This window comes from Sus scrofa, chromosome 1, assembly GCF_054392235.1.
Source record: "Sus scrofa isolate SSC_HxYL_T2T_F1_AM1 chromosome 1, Sscrofa_HxYL_maternal_Yorkshire_Landrace_v2.0, whole genome shotgun sequence".
NCBI classification, from domain to species: domain Eukaryota; kingdom Metazoa; phylum Chordata; class Mammalia; order Artiodactyla; family Suidae; genus Sus; species Sus scrofa.
Window position 1 is genome coordinate 115,915,500 of NC_139383.1, and position 23,428 is coordinate 115,938,927.

Consider the following 23,428-nt stretch of genomic DNA (forward strand, 5'->3'; position numbering starts at 1 on the left):
GGTTTGAACTTAAATGTTTTCTTTAATACATTAGTTTATGAGGGTTTCATTGATTATCATAAGATAAATGATGTCACTTTGAAAAACATTTTCTCTCTTTCATCATTTTAAATAAAGGGGATGATACATCAAATGGCAAAAACTCTTAGGTTTGGGTTCTATCTGGGCCCATATATTTTGCAAAATAGATTTTTCTACTCACTGGAAAGAGATCCAGAATGGGAAAAGAAAAATGTAAGGGTTCCCTCTGCTCTTCTTGCCAATTTCCTTGAAGTTGAAAATCCATCTTGCCTGGCCCGATGCAGGCTAATTGCCAAATTGGGTTGTTGTAGCCTCGCTTTCCTCCTTATTTAGCTTCTTGGATGGTCTCCAGGCCTGGCTCGAAAAGGGCCACACAGGGGTTGAAATGGGCTTTTTTTTCCTGGGTCAATTCAGGGGGGCCCTGAGGCTACCCAGCCAGTTGTATCCATGGCAACCATTTGCTTCCAGCAATAAACCCTGGTCTCTGCCATCAGGCTCACTGGACAGGCTGCTCCCTCTGGGGGTCCAAGGACCATCGTCTGCTTGGCTCCTGCACCTGGTCATCAGTCCTACACTGAGGTTCATGGCCAGACCTCAGCTTATGGGGTTGGGGAGGGGTTGAAGCAAATTTCTCTGGGGTGCCTTGACTGCCATTTATTTTTCTTTTCTTTCTTTCTTTCTTTTTTTTTTTTTTTTTTTTTTTTTTGCCTTTCTAGGGCTGCACCCATGGCATATGGAGGTTCCCAGGCTAGGGGTCAAATCAGCGCTGCAGCCACCGGCCTACAAAATGGCCCCTGCAACATCAGATCCAAGCCACATCTGTGACCTACACCACAGCTCACAGCAACCAGTGCTGGATCCTTAGCCTACTGAGTGAGGCCAGGGATTGAACCTACATCCTCATGGATACTAGTTGGGTTCTTAACCCACTGAGCCACAGTGGGAATTCCCTTGACTACCATTTCTTACTTGAGTTATTTCCTAAATCCCTGTCAGCTATTTTGAAGACAAATTTGGGGAAAATGGCTTCTATTATGATGACATAAAATGCCCTTCAAGGCAGAGACTTCAGCTCACGCCAGCTTTTTGCATCCAACCCTTGGGACTGGGCACGGCCCCCCGAGCAGCTGTGTCATAGGAGTCGGTACCCTGGACATGGGCTCAGGAAATGTGGATGTGAGTCCAGGAGCACCCTGGACCTGCTGATAACTTAGCCTGTAAACCGGGCAAGTCACTTGTGCACCGTACTCTGCAAGTCACTCACACTCCACAAAGAACAAATGAGACCATGATTCCTTTTAGGCACAAAAGAGTGGAGAGAAGAGGTCCGAGAAAATGGGATGAAGGTTGAGAGAGCAGCAATCAGGCCCTCACGGTCTTGGAGGTGCAGGAAGAGCGTCTAGGTGGGGACACCCAGCTTCCCCCGAGTGTGAGTCTCACATTCACCGCGCAGGTGTGAATGCTCAGGAAAGTCTTCAGCAGAAGCTCTGGAAACGTCACGTTCGTGGACTCACTTCCTTGCTCAAAAGCTACCCGTGGTTCCAAATACATTCCAAGCACCAGGTTCAGCACTCAAGCACCGCCGGTCCAGGCCTTCCTCCTCTTTCCTTTCAGACTGGTCCCCTCACGGCCTCAGAAAACAGCTTCATTTCCCCCACAGCGCCCCCCAGAACACCCCCTTGTGGGGGCCCACACTCCAGCTCAGCCTCTGTGTCCCGGGCTGCTCTCTCACCAGTCCACCCCACCTGGTGATTCAACTCTTGGGTTAAGATTTAACTATTTCTGAGTTTTTGCCTTGTTTCCACAAGTAAGCTGGGAGCTCCTGGGGAGGGGGGTGAGTGGGAACTACTTCATCTTTGCATCCCCCGGCAGACAGTAGGTGTTCAATCATTGATCCAAGTGATCGGTAGAGAAACCATTCCATCCTGAGAACTGTGTTCAGACCCAAAAAACAGAAGAGAGCAGAAAACAGTCTCCCTCAGTAACCTAGTTGAGAACTCTCGTGGGCTGTGATGACAGGCCTGGAAAAGAGCCCCGTACCTCAATTCACCCTCCTCCCCACTGCCAGGAGCCTCGCTGGTCACACAGTGTGTTTTAGGGAACCAGGGAGGTAAAGCCCATCAGCCTGTCTTAGTCCCCCCTCCTTCTCTCTCTCCCCTCCTCCTCTCCCTCTCCCTCTCTTTCTTCCTCTCCCTCCTCCCTCCCACTTTCATCTACTCTGACCTAGGCCATTCACTCACACTGTGATGTAGCTTAGTAATACTGCTCACACATGTACAGAGCACCTGCTGTAGACTTGGCTCTGTGCTCACCACTTCCCGGGTGCTGTTTTACTGAATCCTGACCCCAGCCCTTTGAGCTGGTTCTACTTCCCACTTAAAAGGTGCTGATAAGAGCAGTGAAGTCATTGCCCAGAGATACTTAGGTGGTAGATGTAGGATTTGGCCCTCCTTGATTTTCTAAAAGCCCCTCCTTTAAAACTCCTGCAAACTGCAAGGGAGATTCTTCATCCTGGGTTGTGGGGGGGAGGCAGTGCAGTTGGCATGAAGAACCCACATGTTCTTCATCTCCATAGAGTCCAGGAACCACATTTCAGGTTGGTTTCCCAGAGAGGATAAGGAAACCAAAGCCACTTCCCTGACGCTCAGGAATAGGTCACTGGATTGATTTAGGGAGCATAGTGTACCCTCATCTGTGGGTGAGTGACACTCACCAGAGGGTAAGTGACACGATCACATCTGATTTAGAACTCTCTACTGACTCACAGAGCACACCTCATATCTGTTCACTCACTCATCCATCAGCAGGTGTTTACTGAGTGTCTACTATATTCCAAGCCCCGGGCTAGGATCAAGGGTTGAAAAGAAATCAATAGCCAGTCTTGAGGAGCTCACTACCTAGTGAGAAAACAGCCTCACAGACACACTATTACAGAGGTGAACCCAGGAGTGCGCAGAGCCTGGAGGAGGGAGAGACCAGCTGTGCAGGAGGTCAGAAGGGCCGTGTCCTGTTCTCTGTCCTCCCAGGGCTGTGTGCACATTTCACATCTGAGCCCCACGCCTCCTTCCACTTCCCCACCCTCTTCCCTGACCTGACAGATTCCACCCGCTCTCCAGAGAAGGGAAGTTTGACAGACAGCTCAGTTTAGAAGCTCTGGGAGCTCCCATGAGACACGATAGCTGCTCTGAGTCCTCTGGAGGGAGCACAGGTGTGGGAAGGAGAAAATGAAAGGTAGGAGGAAAGAGGGGGAGGGGAAAGGGAATGCCAAGCAGACCGCTTACCTGAGGGCACCTGAAACTCTCTCTCTCTCTTTCCGTGTCTCTCTCTCTCTCTCTCTCTCTCTCTCTCTCGCTAGATTTCCAGAATGTGTACTCTCTGGCAATGTTGGAAACAAACAAAAAAACTGAATGCATTAAATATATGTAAATGCATATACACACATATATGTATATACATATATACACACAATACATACATACATATATACGCACATACACATATCAGAGCCCCCTGCTTCCCTACCAAGCTCAGTGCCCCTCACCCCTATTCTTCTATAAACACCCCAAAGTGGTCAAAATCCCAACTGGAAATGGTCTGGGATCTTATCTGGCTTTAAGCCATCTGGAACCCATCAGCTGGCTTGCTAGTCCCTTGCCTAAGAAGCCATTATGGAAAAAGTTAATTCAGCACAGTCAAGCTTGTGATGATGGAGACAGAATGAATCAATCAAAATATTCATTTATATTTGATGAACAAGAACCTTAAATGAATGAATAAATGAACCTTTGCTGAGGCCCTCCTATACCAGGGCCTCTGCCAGGAATGTTTAAGAGTATTACTTATTTTTATCTTCACACTAACTTTATGAGATAAGGATTATTCTCTTCATTTTGATGGCAAAGATTCTGAGGGTCAGAGTGCCTAAGTTTCTTTTCCAAGGTAGCACAAAAATGCTATTAAGTAGCCAAACAGAAATTTAGTGGATTCTCCATTGTTCTATAACTGAAACCAAAATTGTGTGCTTTTGCTAGATGGTAGGCACATAGGGAAAGTGTGAAAAATAGAAGATATAGACTTCTATTTGAAGAGCTCATGTATTGGCGGATAGAGATAAAATGCCCTTCAGATGTGGGAGTTGGAGAGCAAGTCCACCCATCCCCAACAGAGCATATGATAAGGCACCACAGGATTCAGGGAGGAGAGCTCAGGTCCTGCCCAGGGTCTAGCAAATGCAATGTGGAAGCACAGAGCAGCATGTGGAAGTTTCCAGGCCAAGGGCCTTAACCCACTGAGCTACCAGGGAACTCTGAACATGGTTGTTTCTTTTTTTTTTTCTTTTTTTTGTTTTTTTGCTATTTCTTGGGCCGCTCCCGGGGCATATAGAGGTTCCCAGGCCTACGCCAGAGCCACAGCAATGCAGGATCCAAGCCACGTCTGCAACCTACACCACAGCTCACAGCAACGCCAGATCGTTAACCCACTGAGCAAGGCCAGGGATCAAGCCTGCAACCTCATGGTTCCTAGTCGGATTCGTTAACCACTGCACCACGACAGGAACTCCGTGAACATGGTTGTTTCTTAACAAGTGCCGGGTGGGTCCTGTACAGGTCTAGGTGGGTCAGTGGAGGAACAAGATAGAAAGCCCAAGAAACAAGCCCATGAGTAAAAATAATTTACCTTAAGATAAAGGCAATGTTTCCAGCTGTGGGCATAGGATAACTTAATCAACAACTAGCTTGGGGACAACTTGCTAGCAATGTGCTAAAAAGAAAAGCTTTATTCTGGCTTTGTATGGTACATAAAAATAAATTCCAAAAGAATCAAGGATTTACATGAGAATAATCCTAAAACATGAAAATAATCCTAAAAGAACTAGGAGACAATATAGGTGAATATCTCATCTGAGAGGAAAAACATTTCTAATTATATTTGCAAAGGAAGGTTTGCAAATAAAAGAACAGATAGACTCAACTCTATAAAAATTGCGAACTCAAATATAGGAAATCAAATACTGTTAAAGTTTAAATAATACACAACTGGGGAAAACATGAAACAAATGTGAGAGAAAGAAGCCAGTATTCTTAAGCTGTAGGATGCACTTCTAATTGATAAGAAAAGAAACTTTAATTTTTAAAAAAATCCTCAAAGGATACCAATGATATAATTCCCAAATAAATGCAAATGGCCAATAGATTTATGAAAAAAAATGTTCAAATTTACAAAATATTTAAAAGCACATCAAAATTGGAAATTCTAAAAGTGAGTGGATTTTGCAGTTTTTCATTTTATATTTTGTTAAAAAATGAAGTACAGGCACTCCCTGTTGGCCTAGAGGATTAAGGATCTGGCATTGTCCCTGCTATGGCTTGGGTCACTGTGGTGCCTCAGGTTCAATCCCAGGCCCAGGAACTTCTACATGCTGTAAATGCAGCTGAAAGAAAGAGAGAAAGAGAGAAGGAAGGAAGGAAGGAAGAAAGGAAGGAAGGAAAAGGGAAGGGGAAGGAAGGAAGGAAAAAAGAAAGAAAGAGGAAGAAACAAAGAAAGAAAAGGAAGGAAGAAAGAATATTCATTGCAGCACTATTCACGATAGCCAAGACGTGGAAACAATCTAAATGTCCATCAACAGATGAATGGATTATGAAGATGTTGTATATAAACACAATGAAATACTACTCAACCATAAAAAGAACAAAATAATGCCATTTGCAGCAACATGGATGGAACTAGAGACTCTAATCCTGAGTGAAGTAAGTCAGAAAGAGAAAGACAAACACCATATGATATCCCTTATATCTGGAATTTAATATATGGCACAAATGAACCTTTCCACAGAAAAGAAGTGCATGGACTTGGAGAACAGACTCGTGGTTCCCAAGGGGGAGGGGGGAGGAGTGGGATGCACTGGGAGTCTGAGGTTAATAGATACAAACTATTGCATTTGGAGTGGATAAGTAATGAGCTCCTGCTGTATATCACAGGGAACTATAGCTAGTCACTTATGTTGGAGCATGATAATGTGACAAAAAATAATTTATATTATGTATGTGTGACTGGGTCACTTTGCTACACAGTAGAAATTTGACAAAACACTGTAAACCATTATAATGCAAAAAATAAAAATCACCTTAAAAAAGAAAGTATATTTATATGGCCCCCAAATCAAAAAGTAAAGAATACAGTGAAAACAATGAGTAGTCTTCCTCTCACCTCTGACTCCCATCTGCCAGGGTTCACCACGCCCCAAGCAGGCAATGACTTCTATGAATTTCTGTGTACCTTCCCAAAGTTTATATACAAATATACAAGCAAATACCAGTATGCATTATTATTCACTTTCTGCCCTTTTAAATAAACTATAACATATTATACATAAAGTTTCACACCTAGCTTCTCCCTCTTAGCAATATACTCTAGACAACTTTTAGTATGGGTATATTAAGAACATCTCTATTTAGCATAACATAGTTTTTTATTATATAGATGGACAATAATTTATTTAGATGGTTTTGGTCTTTTACTCTTGCAAATAACGCTGCAATGAATAACCTTGAACATACATCATTTCCCAAATATGCTAGGGTATCTGTAGAATGAATTCCAAGAAGTGAAATTACTGTGGCCAAGGATATATGCATTTTTAATTCAGAAAATGTTGCCAGTTGCCTTCTATAAGTGTTTTTATCAATTTACCGCCCCCCCTCCCCAATACATGAGTGTGCCTTATTCTCCACAGCCTTGCCAACAGGGTATGATGGCAAGCTTCTGGAACTTACTAAATGGATGAGTAAAATGTGGTATCTCAGGATACTTTCAACTTGCATTTCTTCTATTGTAAGTGAGTCAAGGCATCATTCCTTCTATTAAACAACCATTTATCTCCTTTCCTATGAAATGTATGTTTATGTTATTCAAACTGTTCCAAACTTTTCTTTATAGGATAATATCTAGGGAGTATCAGAGCATAATAATCAGAGAGAGACTATAAACAGGGATAAAAAAATTGATTAAAAAAAACTTTTTCAGGGATCATTTGGCATATATATATAAAAATCCTTTTTTTTTTGGCCACACCTGTGGCATATGAAAGTTCTGGGCCAGGGTTCGAAGCCACACCACAGCAGCAACCCAAGCCACTGCCGTAATAACACCAGATCCTTAATCAGCTGCACCACAAGGGAACTCCTATATCAAAATTCTTAAAATGTAAATATTCTTTGACTCAGAAACTCTATTTGTAGAACTATCATAAAGAAGTAATCAGAGATGTGGAAAGATGTGAATGTGCAAGGATGTTCTCCCACGCATTGTTTATGTCATAAAACTAGAATGCGCCTCTCTCTGGATTCTCTTGAGTGCTCACTTATGTTTCTCTCTGCATCTTTCTTCTGCTTTTTTCTGTAGCCTGGCTTTCCTGACGCCTTTCAACGTCACTCCGATGGCAATCACTGACGACTGCCTCAAAATGGCGGCCCCAACATGGCCTCCGTAATCAAGATAACCTGCCCTGGCTAACAGTGCTACATCAGGGCCAGTGCTGGCAACTAAATGAGCCAGCCCCTCTGAGTCTCAACTCCATATTCTTGGGAAATTTTATTGTCTCAGGAGGAATCTGGGGTCAACTGTTGGTCTAGAAAATTGCAGTCCTTGGGGAAGGGGTTGCTATACTTCAATGGTGATATCTGAAGAGGAAATACTTCTTGTCTAGCAGTTCCCAAAACAGAGCAGTGCCTGGCAGGAGAGCTTTGGGGGCATCAGAAGCATGCATCCATTTACTGCTTCTACCTAAACATGTGCCAGGACACCAGAGCTCGTAAGAAGGGTCCAGATTATGGAAGTTTGAGGAGGAGAGACTGGTCCAATAGGCAATATTGGTTATTTAACTTATAATTATTTCTTCAATTGATTGGCATTTCAAAAACAAAGCTTCTCAAGGTAAGCCGCAATTCCTGTGATTTCATGGTTGAACCAACAGCCACTTCTTGTGAAGGAAGAAACAGTATAGTCCTCAGCTACAGCATACCTACTTGTAGATAAAACATACTCATCCTTCTATTCCGAGAGCATCCTGCACCTGCAAAACCTTCATGCCACTTTTGTTTTCAGAAGCCAGGAGGAGGCTTGCGTAATTTCTTTGCTGGAGGAGAAAGAGCCTCTGGTGAAGTGAGGATTTTCCACCAATTTCTCCTCCACCCAGGGGACAAATTGAAGAGTCATTTCAAAGTTACAAGACTTGGTGAGTAATCTGATGTAGTAGATGAAATAAAAGAGAAAAATATGCTCTGGGATTTCTGGCTTGAGAACTTGGAGTAGATCATGCCAACACCGAGAGGCCCAGAGTGTAGAGAGTGTCAGAGGCAGAAATCAATGTAGGGACAGGAGCAGAAGTCAATATGATGGGCTAGGTTGGGTCATGTTGATCTTGAGACCATGCACATCTATAGGTACTATGGATCTGGAGATATGAAATGAGTCTTGCCCTGAAACTTCCACCATGCATGGATATTCTACTTTGGGTTTCCCCCAAAGGAGAATCTAAGACAAGACTGGGTACAGGTGGTTTACCTGGGAGGTGATGCCATGAAGCAGAGTAAAGGAGAGGGAAGAGAGGGATGGGGAAGGAAGAAAAGTCAATAAAGCGTGTGTTACTGAGTTGCTTATCTCAATGGGAAACTAGAGCTCGGTCTCACCAGAAGTTCTCGGAGGCTATATGAAGGTAGTAACCACTTCAGAACTATCCCTCCACAGACGGGAAGCTGGAGCAAGCATCCGCTTACTACATCCCCCATCTGTTGAGGGCTGGACCCAGAAAGGCTTAACTTTCTCATACTTCCTACACCCAAGCTTGACCTTTCACAGCTTCCGAAAAAGTTCTGAGGCAGGAAAGTAAAGAGACACCCAGAGCATTCTTAGGTCTGCATGGAGTTGTTCAGCACAGGTGCACTAAAATCTAGTGGGCTGAGGAGATGTGGTGTGTTGTACCTAAAGCATCAGCTACAAGATTTAAGAGTGCGTAGGTCATGGAGTTCCCATCATGGCTCAGTGGTTAACGAATCCTACTAGGAACAATGAGGTTGCAGGTTCGATCCCTGGCCTTGCTCAGTGGGTTAAGGATCTGGTGTTGCCGTGAGCTGTGGTGTAGGTTGCAGACTCAGCTCCGATCCCACGTTGCTGTGGCTCTGGCGTAGGCCAGCAGCTACAGCTCCGATTCGACCCCTAGCCTGGGAGCCTCCATATGCCGCGGGAGTGGCTCAAGAAATGGCAAAAAGACAAAAGACAAAAAAAAAAAAAAAAAAAAAAAAAAAAAAGAGTATGTGGGTCATATTTGACGTAATGGAGTGGTAGGAAAGAGTGGTAGAGAGGTATAAGACACTCAGGAACCTTGGTTTTAAAGGAGAGAATATTTTTAAAATGAATATATATATTTAAAAAAATAAAAATGAATTTTAAAAAGAATATATATTTACATATAACTGAGTCACTTTGCTGTACAGCAGAAATTGGCACCTTGTAAATCAACTATATTTAAGAAAATAAATACATTTTTAAAAATAAAGAGAAGGGGAGATATGCTGGTAGTTGAGTATGTGGTAGTGGGGAATACTGATAGCTGGTAAACTTTTAACAATCAATTCTCAAGACACAAAACATAAAGCCCTGCTTTGTAGCATTCGCTTATCTCTGTAATATAAATACTCACGGCTGATTTCAAGCTACCAACATTATGTCAACTGTCTTGCAAAATTCCTGACAATTTAATCATCTCTTGTGAGCTGGTAGGAGTTATCTGCAGCCCACCAATGCATGAAAGTTAAAATGTGTTGCTGTTGATCGGGACTGTTGTTAAAAGGAAAAAGGCCAACAGACCGAGGTGATGGAGAGGGAGGTATGGAAGATACGAGAGCAAGAGTACAGCGAAAATTCTTGGAGCCAAGTTCTGAAGGAAGATGAAGGGGATGGATAAGCACGGTAGCCTTGGAATGGAGTAGAGAGATGACTGAGGGTGAGCTATGAAGAGTTTGGAGGTAGAATGGAGAGGCATTGAGGAAGCGAACTGCAGGCCTTGGGTGGGGGTGTGGGTGGGGGCTTCTATTTTAAAGTACATGTTATTTGGGTATTTATTCATTTATTTTTAGTAAGTAACATCTGCTGAGAGTCCAGGCAGAAGATGAGAGTTTCCAGCACTGAGGACCTCAGGTTACAGTGGGGAAAAGATACACTGGAAAAGCCACAGACTTGGCTGTGATTACCAGCTCCACAGTTTACCCACTGGGAAAGTTGGGGGAAGTCATTTACCCTCTTGAGCCTTAGTTTCCTCATCACTGAAAACTGGATAAAATGCCTACTTTAAAGGATTCTCATAAGGGTTACAGAGGTAAGTATGTGATGGTGAGTAGCTGAAAATAATAGCAGCTAGAGTTCATTGAGCACAAAACCTTGTGCCAGGCACAGACTTCTTGGTAACCTCATTAAATCTTCACAGTAACCCCATGAGACATGCCCTGTTATAGCCCAATTTAACAGGTGAGAAAATGATCTCAGAGAGGTCAAGTCACTTTTCTGAGTGCAGAGAGCTAGCACTTAGCAGAGTTAGAATGTGAACTCGAGCAGTGTGGCACCTATACGAACCGCTACACAAACCTGCCTCCCTCAATATCTGGCACACAGAAGCTGGAAGATGACGATGTCCCTTTGATGAGGAGGAAGAGCGGGGCTTGGAAGAGCTCACAGGTAGCCCAGGAAAGGTGTTCAGTTAGAGATGGATGAAAGAAGTGCTTCTCCGTTTTCACAAGGGAGGTCAGAAATCATAAATTCGTCATGGTGCCATTCAACATGGCCTGTGAGTGCTTGCCAAATTGAATGAGAAGCCAGCTCCTTTCCCAGGAGTCAGTTCTGCCTGAGGTGTTGAGGGATTAGGAGGGCCTGAGAGTCTGAGGTGGGGAAAGCAGGGGAGACACGGAGAAGCATGGTTGTCTGGACGGACAAGCAGAGGGTTGCATGGAAATCCAGTAGGTGTGACCCCACAGAGATTTTAACACCAGTCATGATCAAACCTGTTCCCACACCCAAGTCGATGTAGCCAAGATGTACTTCCAAAGACCCAATGGTACCTTTCCCCAAAAGTGTGGGATGGGAAGAGAAAGACAATTCCTTGAGTGTTCTGGAAACTTGAAGCCAAGACACTGATCCTAAATGGCTGGGAGAAGGGGGAGGAGGAGGAAAAGAAAAAAAAGAAAAAGAGAGAGTCACAGCGCAGAATGTGGGGCCTAGACTTTGTGCTTCCTTGAGATGCTCTCTGCCTCCCTCAAGAGAAGGCAGGACGGGGTCTTAGAAACACCCCCGGTTTTCTGTACAGCTATAGCTGATGCGAAATGTGCAGTTTTATTTACTGCTCAGGCATCTGGTAGAACAAGGCCAGCGTTTCACCTAAGATCAGCTAAAAAACTAGAAAAAACTGTCAATAGGCCACAGCTTTACTTCCTGAGGACAAAACCCCTTGCTGGCCCATCTTCCATAGGGAGCAGCTCAGTAGAGCTTCCTGCCCACGGGACTTTGAGTGTGGGAGTCACCTCTCATGTCCTGTAACAAAGAGATTGCAGGCAGGCCCTGCAGTTGTCTGACAAACAGTCTCATATTTTTTAATGAAAAACTGATACTTCATCTTTCTAATGACAGAGAACGTGGAGGTAGCTTACGATAATATATGCCTTTTTTAATACATGGCTCGTCATCTCGGGGCAATGGCAGCATGAAGAATGGGGCAGCAGACAAAAGGTTAATAGAGCATCAGGCCTTTTTTAATTGAAAAAATGACTGAGGGACCCCACAGCAGACCGAGTGGTAATAGTATTACGGATTGCAAGTACCGCTCCAGAGACTTACTATTCATTTGCGGGTAGAACAACGGCCATCAAAACATGTCACCAAGCCTCAACACAGATAGAAGTCCATTCCCAAGGAGCAACACATGGTGCTTTGCAAAAAGATACATATTTTAAAAACCACACCTCTCTCTTTTTTATTGTTCTTAATTTACTATTATGTCTAAGAAATAAACACGTCACATGATGACATGTCGGCACAGTTTGAATCAGTTCTTCTATATCAACGCATCTGAGCCAAATTTAGTCAGCTTTTCTAAGATTAGTCCTCATTCTTGGCAAAGTTTTATTTTTTCAAGTATCTTAACTTCAAAGAGCATTTTGTTAAAAGGATCCGGTGTGACATAGAAAATGAGTCATTTTTGATGGGCTAAGGAGGTATAAATGAGTAGAAGTGGTGAAGAAGTGCTTTGAGTACATAAACACGAAAACGTGAACTTCCCCTTCAACTTGATGTTCATGTAACTGCATTTGTTCACATTAAGCTTTTCAAAATCTCCCTGGGTAAGTGGAAATAAGAAGCAGCTTTTTAAGTCATGTGGTACATGGGGCTGAGTCCAGGGATAGGTGAATATGTGAATAGCTTGGTCCAAATGAATAAGGGCCTTCCATTTAACCTTGAGCTTCTCAAGTGCTTGACAACCAAACATGATGAGCCTTCTCAGGGGAGGACTTAGGAGCTGCCCAGGTTAGCAGGGGAGCTGATGACGGGACCCAAAGGCACCTGAAACAAAACTGCCCCAACTCAGGAGGGGCTGATCCCCTCAGGCCCACTATGCTTCTGTACCCCTCTTGGCTGACACCTTGTCACGCCTTACAAAGTAACAGGGAGAAATGGAATGACCAGATCAGCGAACATTAGCCATATCCCCCCATAGGAGGTCAGGCTATGGCATCGCTGTAGATGATGTGAGGGGACAGAGGTCTTCCTAGAAAAGAGCTTCCAATCCGCACACAATCACTGTGACTCTTCTGGGTCTTTCTATGCCCCAAAGAAGCAATTTTCTGCCCTGAGTTGCCAGAACATGTGCTCTCAACAATTTTCTTGCCCACAAACAGAAATACTCCTAAGGGACACTCAAGAGTATTTCTTCTAAGAAATGCTCCTCAGAAACTGCATGAGAATTCATTTGCACTCATGATAACTCAAAAGATGCCTGCTAAATACCAGTCAAGAAGGTGACTTCATCAAAGGTTTCTGATGGTTCAGAAAGTGACAGTGGGCACCTAGGAAAGACCACTGCCACCAAGCACAGCCTTGCAAGAGGCTCCTTTGCAGTGGCCCACTGGGTCTCCTAAGACACAGGGCTGCTCTGTGGCTGTTTTGTTTTATTTAATACCACGATTTTCAAAGGCAAAGTAAAATTCATTTGCCTTTCTACTCTCAAAATAAATGATGCTTTTTTAAACTCCTGTCTTCTCTGACTTTGAGTATCTCCAAAAGATAAATGGATGTGAGAGAAAGGCATTTTTTAGCTTTCTGAGAAATGAAAACATCACATGTTCCCTGAAGCTCTCCACTGTCCGGAGCCATCAGGAATGGGGAGCAGGTCTGACAACATCTGCATGGACATTTTGGGGCCGGCTGATGAGGGGTTAATTGGGGCTAATTTGAAATGCACAAGCCAGAAACATTTTCCCTGGAGAACTCATGACAGCATCTTGGCGTCCCCGCCTGAGAGATGACGGCTCTTAGCTCACTGTCAGTTGCTCCGGGGATCTCAGAGAAATGATATGTACATGGACCCAATAGAAAACATAAAAATAATAAATGAAACTAATAATGCAAAAAGGGTTGGGGAAATAAGTAGTCCCTTCTGACATGAGCTGTGCCGGAAGCCTTGGGGAAAGAAGGCTGGAATATTAAATGAAAGATGTAAATTGTAAAAATTGGAGCTGTAAATTTTCCTTTGGAAGAAGAGGGAGCCAGCGGTTCTATTCAGAGCTCGCCAAGCTGGCAGGAGCTGTTTCCAGGTCAGGTTCAAACCAAGAAGGCCAGCCGCCTCCCTCCCCCAAAGAGGCTGGTGCCCAGGAGAAGGGAGTGTGGGGAAGGATGAGAGGGGTGGCCCAACAGGGTTTGCAACTTGCCCTCCCTGTTACATAGAGCGTGCTCTTTCCGTGGGGGCTGCAGAGGCAGCAACTCTTTGTTAAACCCTTCCTTTCTCAGCAGAGGCCTCCTCTCCCCTGAGATGGCCAACTAAGGAAATAATGCCACAGTGGCCAAGTGGGAAATCTTGACAAGGATGAACAGAAAAACCTAATGAGGTGAACCCGCTCGAATCTGATCGAAATGTATTTCCAAGTGAGTGCTGGGCCACAGGATGGAAACACAAAGATGTTCCGTCTGGTTTGCCCTCAAAAGAAGGGAAGAAGAGAGGGAGGGCGGAAGGACCCTCTCGTAAAGAAAGACTATTCTTGCTATTTGTCTGCGTTATGATTGATCTCAGTCATGGGGCTGATAATTGCATCTGGTTGGTCATTTTCAGCACATCGGGATACTCAGACGTTGTCCAGGCTGCATCAATCCAGGGAAGCCACATCTCACCACATTCCACCCTTTCCCTGAGGCAACTTTGCCTCGCCACCCACTTCTGAACCCAGCCCGGACTGGCCTCCCCTTTCTCTGCCATCCACTCTCTGACTCCAAGCAGATGGAAAATGAAGGCCGTGGAGCTGGGGGTCAATAGCGAGGCCCCTGGTCCTTCGCTACTGCTCCCCCTCTGCTGATGGCAATCCAGATTGACAGCACTCTGTGGCATATCATCCCTGATACCCTCCCCTGTCCCCAAAGTGAGCATCAGTACCATGAGAGGGACAGACCTGGGTGCCACTCACTAACTCATTGATGAGCACAGGATCTTCATTTATAAATGTACTACTCATTCAGTAAACCTCGACTGAGCACCAGGCATTGGGTCTATAGCAGTAAGTGGAGTAGATATGACCAGTGCGCCCATGGCACTTTGAACGATCAACCCCCCAAAAGCCCTGAGCACCTAGAAGGGGGTTAGGAAGTACAATTCGGGTCTAAGCTCTGCCTCTCTGCCCCACTGGTGACAGAACATGGGCAAGCCCCTGCTGATGCTTCCTTCAGGGGCTGGTGGCTGCAGGGACAGAACCTTTCCTGCACCTCCTCAGTGCCCCACCCCCACCCCCAGCCATAGTGCAGCCCAGTGAATCCTCGCTGCCCAGCCAGTAAAGTCCCTGTGAGTATCAGTGTCACCATGCCATCAGCATAAGCTGGCTTTCCTAGCATCATAGAGCTGCTGTAACAAAGCACCACAAACTGGGTGGGTGGAAATAACAGAACTTTATTCTTTCACAGCTATGGAAGCTGGAAGTTCAAAATCAAAGTGCCAGCAGTGCCATGCCTCCTTCGAGACTGGGGAGAATCCTTCCTGGCCTCTTCCCTGCTCCTGGTGGTGGCCATCAATCCATGGCCTTCCCTGTATGTCTCTGCCTCTGTGTCCAATTTTCCCTCGTCTTACCAGGACACCAGCCCTGTTGGATTAAGGGTTCACTCAACTCCAGTTCTCACTGAGGTACCTCATTACCTCAACTAATTACATCCACAATGACTATGCTCCTAAATAGGTCACATTCTGAGGTACTGCGCTTAGGACTTCAATTTTGGGGGAACACAATTCAAGCCATAACTCCAGACCACACCAATAAGCTCGTCAAAGTTCCCTAAAGGAAGCATCCAGACTCTTGGGCTGTACAGGAAAACAGAAATAGCCTTCATGTCCCCTCTTCCACTATAATCACTGTGTATTAAAGGTGCCTTCAATCAATATTTATTGAATGATTCTTTTCAATCTCCCAATATCCTCGCCCCACACATCACTGTATCTGTTTCTAAAAGAGAATCACAGTGGCTGCTGGTCTTTCAAAAGCATAACATCCCCATTCATTTTCCCCTCTTAATATTTATTAGACACACACTTTTTGAAAGGCATTGTGCAGGCTACGGAAAAATAAATTTTTTTTTTTTTTTTTGCTGCTTTTTAGGGCCACACCTGTGGCATATGGAAGGTCCCAGGCTAGGGGTCAAATCAGAGTTGCAGCTGCTGGCCTATACCACAGCCACAGCAATGCCAGATCCTTAACCCAGTGAGTGGGGCCAGGGATCAAACCTGCATCCTCTTAGATCCTAGTTGGGTTCATTACCACTGAGCCATAATGGGAACTCCTACAGAAAAAATTTAATGTGCTTACCTGAAGTCGTGATGGTAAAGAAAAAAGCAAGAAAGTGGCTCACCTTTGTCATGCCAAGATTTTTAACTCCTGCTATCTCTTCCTTGAGAGGCAAGCTGAAATTCTGCATGTATTGGAATCATGCACTCTTCAAGGACACAAGGGCAGTAGCGGGTTCCTCAGCCACCGAGGGAGCCCAGCCACCAACATACTGTGTGATTCCCTTTTGCCCGTGCCTATGACTGCACTGTCCCAAATGGTAACAACCAGCCCCGTGTTTGATGTGGCCATTTAAATGTAGTATTAAATAAATTAAAATGAAATAAAATGATAAATTCAGTTCTTCAGTTGCACTAGCCACATTTCAAGTGCTCGATAACATAGGTCGCTACCCTATTGGACAGCACAGATATAGATTTCCATCACTGCAGAAAGTTCTATCGAACAGCACCAGTCAATGCAGTCGTTCGAGTGGAGGGGTAAAAACGGTGATGCTTTGTAAAAACAAGACGGCTCCCATAAGAAAGTAAGTGCTTGAACAGATAAGGAAAGTGAAAAGAAAGTAAAGATGGTTCTTGGATAGAAAATCCAAGTTCTATGGAAACATTACCCATAGTGATGAGTGGAAGTTGTGATTTGCATCCTTTGTGAATGTCGCAGGCCCATTATGTATCCACCGGGCACTGTACACAGTGGCAAGTGCCACAAGAGCTGGAAACTCCAGCTGCAGTAGGCATGCCAAGGTGAGAGGCACCCACTGGCTGTAGGGTCAGGGAAATATTTATGGTGAAATGGCATCCAAGATGAACCTGGCAGGTTTGGAGGGGTTCAGACATGCAGAGACAAGGGGACTGGCAATGGGAGAAACCCTGGCTATGCTCTCTAGAAGGAGAGCAACAAAGGAGTGTGGTGTTTCCCTTCTTGAGCTTCCAGAAGCTTGAGCAGGTGCATTTGAATTCAAAAAAGAAATTCAGAATGCAAATGATTTATACTGATACCTATAAGACACAAAAAGCCTACCAATGGTTAATAAGATGGGATAAAATGAATATTTGGAGTCCTGTCTCAGTGGTCCAGCTTTGTAGTTCTCTTCACAGCCCTCCGACCTGGAATGAGATAGCAGGAGACTCTGCTTCTCCAGCCCTGCTTCACCTCAGGAATGGACTGACATGCCAGCTCCTCTGGGCTCACAGCAAAACACTAACATTTACCAAAGCAACCATCACTTACTGTGCATTTTACCAGAAGCCAGACACCGAGTGAAGCTTGTCTGCTGAGGGGGGAACCCTGCCCCTCGAATTGGAGGTGAAATTTCCCTGCCCCTCGACCCCTATTTCCCTCTGCCCCTCATTGTCCACACTGGGCCCTGGGCCACCTGGACCCAAGGCTACTTACTACCTCTTCACCAGCATTTTCTAGGGATCCAACTTCACCAATATCTCTAGAATGTTTCCCAGAAAAAGCAGGGGGGGAGGGTCACTTGGAAGGGCATTCCACACACCATTTCCTATTTTATTGGCTCTTCCTTGTCCCACCCTCACCCTGGCTCCCAATTCCTCTCCCTCTACTCGGCAGAACAGTTTCTCTGAAATGTGACTGTCAATATCCAGGCTCTGGGGGCTCGACTCCAAGTGAGTCAATCAGGGGATTCTTTCCACATCAGAGGATTTCTCTGTACCAGCTCCGAGGAAGAGAAAATGTTCACCTCAATTCATATTCAGCATCTCACATAATCTTCTCCAGGGCCCTTTGGATAGGAACAATTATTGCTCTCATTTTGCAAATGAGAAAAACTGAGATTCAGAGCAGTTAAGTGACATGGTGAAGGTTATGGAGCAGAAAAATGGTGGGTCCAGTTCATAAACACAGGTCTGCCTTGTCCTGAAGCCCTGAGCTTGCCTCTCTCACCTGCAGCCAGAGTTGACCCAGTCAGAACCTTACCCACCAGCTGCCTCAGAGCAATGGAGACAAGCCAGTTGAAAGACAGTAGGGTTTATAAAAGCTTTTTCCAAGCCATTCGAAGTGACTGGGAAAATAGAACTCTCTGGAAAACACAGAAGATGCTGACTGGCAAGAATTCTAATGAGCCTTTGGGCTCTGCCAAGCATGTCTGGGTTGTATCTACTGCAGGTTAGGAATGAGGGATTTATTCCATCCGTGAATCAGAGAATAACTATTGTTATTAGTTAGCATTGATTAATTGTTCCTCCAGCCCTCTAGGCCTCTCCACACAGTTCTCAGAAAATCATTAAGCTTCCAGGGTTGCCCAGGCCTTGACATTCTAGGTAAAGAGCTGCACTGTGAGCCCTGCGAGGGTTAAGCAGCCAGAAGAGGAACTACAGGAATGAGATGGCCGGGCTCACAGCGGCATGCTCCGTGGCCCCCCAGCCCTCCTGGCTGGCCTCACAGCAGCTCCGGGCAGGCGAGGAGGGTGACTCCAGCACAGGGCAGATATCATAGACCTCTACTTCCTTATGGAGAAAACCCAGTAGGCTCTGAGAGTTCCCCACACCGAGAACTTTGGGAAATGCACAAATATGGCCTAACTGCTAATAAGGAAGGACTCACTCTTTAAATACAGCAGCCACCGTGTCAGCCTCATTCGCAAGGGCCTGATTAAATGTAACGCTGTAAATGGCTCAGAGCAGTGAATTTTCATCCTGACATCCAATAACACTCCCTGACCCTTTGGATATTGTCCTCCCCAGAGGTCAAAAATATGAATAAGTTATGGTTCTGACAATCCTGACACCGAGGAGAGGTGGGATGAAAAAGCTCTCTGGGAGAAAAAATCTGACATTACATTTGTGATCACAGAGAATAAAGGAAAATCCATATCTTAATTTTGCTAAATTTAGGCTCAACGGGAAGAACAGAGGATAACCTTTGACGTGATGTTTATTCAGGAGGCAAGGGTCTCTGGGAACTCAAAGCCAAGATACACCATTCAACATGAGGGGGAAGCTAGTGGTTCCCACGGACAATTTTTATCGATCAGAAATGATCAACCAAAGGAAAACGCCATCCAAAGAAGTTGGCTCCAAAACAATACTGTTAAACAGCAAGGCTGCTTCCTTTTAGGGCAAGTGTAGGTCCCAAACGTGGAGCCGTCCATCATGTGCGAGGAGTCTCATTTGCAGACAGACAGCAGAGCCCAAACAATCAGCCTGAGATCTGCTAGGATGGGAATTTATAACAGTTGGGCAAAGGAAGGTTGTCTCCGGGTTTAGGCTCTGTCAGGGGCGGGGGAGGAGAGGAGTGAATTACTCAGGTGGCCTTGGGGAGACAGTCTTTGGGATGAAGGGTAGAGGTCAATGTACAGACACCATCCAGCCATCCCTCTGAGCCTGCAGCCTATCTGCTGTGAGTTCAGAGAAGCAGCACACGGGACATAAAACCTACCGGATTTGTCATTAAAGCAGCAGAGAACATGCTAGGCGGGAGCCCCCTCCATCACTCAAAAGGCTGGATTGATGGCAGGAGAGGACGAGCAAACGTCCTTGTCCTTGCACATCATGACCTTGATTGGACCGTATAGTCAGTCACACAGTTATTCAGCAGCTAAGGTGGACTCCGATCTCTTCTGAGTCCAGAAGGGGCCACGTGCTCATAGACGTGGGGCCCAGAACACTACAATCCAGCTGTTCGTGGCCCTGTTGGCACTTCACAGAACAATGAGGAGATGTGATTTTGCCACACCACAGACTTTGTAACTTTACGGCTTCCATCATTCCTTTCTTTCTATATACTTCCTCTAGGATGCCTCCAAGCAGTAGAGGGCAGTGGTTAAGCACCCAGGCTATGGAGTCTGACTACCCAGGTCCTAAACCTGGCTTTCCTTCTTCCTGGGTACAGTGGCCGTAGTGTGGTATGCCATCCAGATGTCGCCTCCAGGACCATGCTCTCCTTTCTCTAGCTGCAAGGAGCAGTGCCATGCCCAGTCATTCTGCAGTCCACGGCAAGAGGACAAATCAATACCACTGATTTAAAATTTTAATTAAAAATTTTGAGAGATGTTTGTTCATTGCGCATGGTTGTGTTCATTGTAATTTTTTAATAATCTTTTTTTTTTTTTTTTGCCTTTTCTAGGGCCGCTCCCACAGCATATGGAGGTTCCCAGGCAAGGGGTCCAATTGTACCTGCAGCTGCCAGCCCACACCACAGCCACTGGCCTATGCCACAGCCACAGCAACGTGGGATCTGAGCTGCATCTGCAACCTATACCACAGCTCATGGCAACGCCGGATCCTTAACCCACTGAGCAAGGCCAAGGATCAAACCCGCAACCTCATGGTTCCTAGCTGGATTCATTAACCACTGAGCCACGATAGGAATTCCAAATAACTTGATGTTAAAATATTATTTATCTTGGCTGCGGAGGTTTGGCACCCCCTGACATTTTACATCCTGGGCCAAGGTGCCTCACTTCTCTCACCCTGGTCCTGGCTCTGGCAGGAGTGCTGGCTGCTGGTAACTCAAGAGTTGAGCACCTCTGCAGGAATCACCCTTGAGTGAAGGGATCTGCCTCACCCCAGTTTATGCCCCTTGGAGGCCGGGGGTGGGGGGGGGAGTGGAGAATGGGGGGTGGGCACGGGCAGCCCAGACCCATTGAGTGGTCGATGAGGAGGTTCAAAGGCACGACCCCCAGGACCAGCTGGGACAACCCCAAGGGCCATGGCATCAGCTCTATTGGTTTCCTAGGGCTGCCATAACCGTGATACAAACCGTGCAGCTTAGGACAATAGGAATGCATTGTCTCACAGATCTGGGGCCAGAAGTCAGAAGTCAGGATGCCAGAAAGGCCAGACTCCCTCTTGAGGTGATAGAGGAAGATCTGCTCCAGGTATCTCTCCCAGTTTCTGGTAGCTTCCTGGCTCGTGGCATCGTAACTCCTATCTTCACATGGTGCTCTTTCTAGAAGGACACCACTCATACTGGATTAGAGGCCCATCCTACTCCAGGATGACATCATCTTAACTAATTACATCAGCAACAACTCTATTTCCAAATAAAGTCCCACTCTGAGATGCTGGGAGTTGGGACTTGAACATATAAATTTGGGGTGAGACACAATTCAATCCACAACTTGGGATAAACTGCCCCACAGCTCCATCACTCCCTCTGCCCAGTCCTGTCTCACCGCCCCCCTTCACACCATCACTTCTTCACAGGTGCAGCCTCAGGGTAGCTTCCCAATTACTTTCAATTAATTAAAAAGACCCATCCACTCCAATTTAATCCAGGTCAAACTTTGATCTCATCCAATGTGACACTCACACCCACCCTGCCCCAGTATTTTGTTCTGAGACAAGGATGTGTCATCCTTTCTTCCTTTCTCTCCCACTTCAGCCTCCTGGTCTGCCCATTCCCTTCTTTCTCCTCCTTGACCTTCTGGGCCCCACCTCCTCTGATGCATGAGGGCAGAGAGGTCTCTCTTCACCAACGCCGACGTACCACTCATCCGCCCTGGTGACAGGCCCCTTGTTGGGCACTTGTGGGAGTCACTGAGGGGGTTTTAGGGTGAGAGAAGGACTAACCCCAGGCAGCTCCTGCCTCTTGGCTGTGTGAATAGCTCAAATCTAGCTCCCTCCCACCGTATCTGCTTGGCCCTCAGGCAACCATACACTGTTGCCTCACCAAACCTCACCAAACCACAGGTGTTCAGGAAGCTGTGTTGCCGCCGGCTCTCTGCCCAGCTGCCATCTTTCTCGGGGTCCCTTCACCCCTCCTCAATCAGACAGGGTCAGAGCAGCGGGTCTGCTGCATGGGATGAGCAGTCAGGAGATGAGGTGTCAGGCTCCCCTCGTTCAAACATGCCCAATCTCCATGAGGGACCCTCTCAAAGTCCCTACTCCTGGAGTCTGGGGGCACCCCTTTCCTACCCACTATGGAGAGGAGCAAATCACTGCATCTCCACTGGACCAATAAACTCCAAATTCCTACCAGCTCTTCTTCCTTCTCTCACTTTAACTGCTTAGTTGTTTCTTGGTATTGACTGAGGAGGGGAAATTGCGGGGAGTGGGCTCTGGGGTAAGAGTCAGGGGGTGGTCAAGTCATTGGCCATCTCTTAATGGGTCATTGGGATATCCTGGTCCCTGAATTGCTCAGAACTTTTGTCTTCACCTGGGGATCCTGGATGCCAATTGTGATGCCACAGACACATACCACTTGACACCCTATTCCCAGGATTCTCCGAGGGACCTGGTTCCTATGCCCTCTGGGGACAGTCCTCAAGGCATTGTGTTTGCAGCCTGAGTCCCCTTCTATGAGGACAGGCTGCCATTGTTGTCACTGCTGTCATCACCCCCAGCAGGGAATTGAGCTGCCCGTTTACCCAGCCTGAGGGACACATTACCCCATCACTTTCCAAGAGGAAGCCTTAGCTAATGACTCCCAAGGGCACCAAGTCTCCATTTCCTGCATGTTTCATGCATTGTCTGAGTTTAAAACACTGCTTCCACGTGGCCAGCACTTTTCCCCTAGAACAGGGATTGGTCATTGCTAGATTGGTACTGGAAGGATCCCAGCCTCGTGGGACACCCTGGCCTGGGGGGCTCCATTAGCCACTGTCTGGGATCCTCTTCAATTCAAAGCCTGAGCAAACACCAGTTCTGATGATTGCTTCACAGAGGCCACCATCAGCACAGTCAAGAAAACACTCAAGGCACCAAATCCTTGCCTGCACCCTCCCAGCCTCCTCTCCACTCTCCTTCTAACACTTCTTGGGGTGCTGGCTGCCATTTTGCTGTCAGGGAAGTGGGTTTTAAAGCAATTTACCCTGGATGCAGATTTGGAGCCAAACAAGGGAAGGAAGAGCATGTGCACTCAGTGTGGCCGTCCCTGGGGCCATGCAGCAGGGAGAGAGGGCCTTGGTCACAGAAGCAGGATGGGGAAGAATAAAGGCAACTGAACCAGCAGGCACCCAGCACTGGCTCTGGTTCTGCTGTAAGACCATGGGAAAGTTACTGACTATCTTGGTGACCCCCTTTCATCATCTGTAACATGGACACTCATTTATTCCATGGACATTTGTTGAGCCTCCTGTGTACCTACAGCCTTTGCTCTGTGGAACTTAAGAGGCTATCAGATAATGTGGACAGTGAGTACAGAGTTGGGTATGTGTTTAGGGCTGTAGGTGAGAAGTCCAGCAAGCCACAGGGCAGGCATCAGGCCCCCGCAGGGCCTTCCAAGTGTCAGTGTGTGAGGAGCCTGGCAAAGGCTGCTCTCTGCAGATGAGGAGTTGCCTTGTCATACGACTGAATTTGGAGGCACTGCTAGGGTGCACACACCTACTAACTCTCACCTTTTGTGAACCTGAACAGTGGAAAGAA

General features: G+C 46.2%; 1 long non-coding RNA gene across 13 annotated transcripts in view; it reads right to left on the reverse strand.

Moving 5' to 3' along the window:
- LOC102164252 (uncharacterized) overlaps nt 1–23,428 on the reverse strand; it is a 234,037-nt gene that overhangs the window by 74,951 nt on the left and 135,658 nt on the right. Inside the window, exon 5 of one of the 13 annotated variants that reach the window (XR_014840282.1) lies at nt 3,303–3,396. The exons of the other annotated variants lie outside the window; for them this stretch is intronic. This is a non-coding gene — a long non-coding RNA (uncharacterized LOC102164252). The remainder of the gene's footprint in view (nt 1–3,302; nt 3,397–23,428) is intronic. 13 annotated transcript variants of the gene reach the window in all.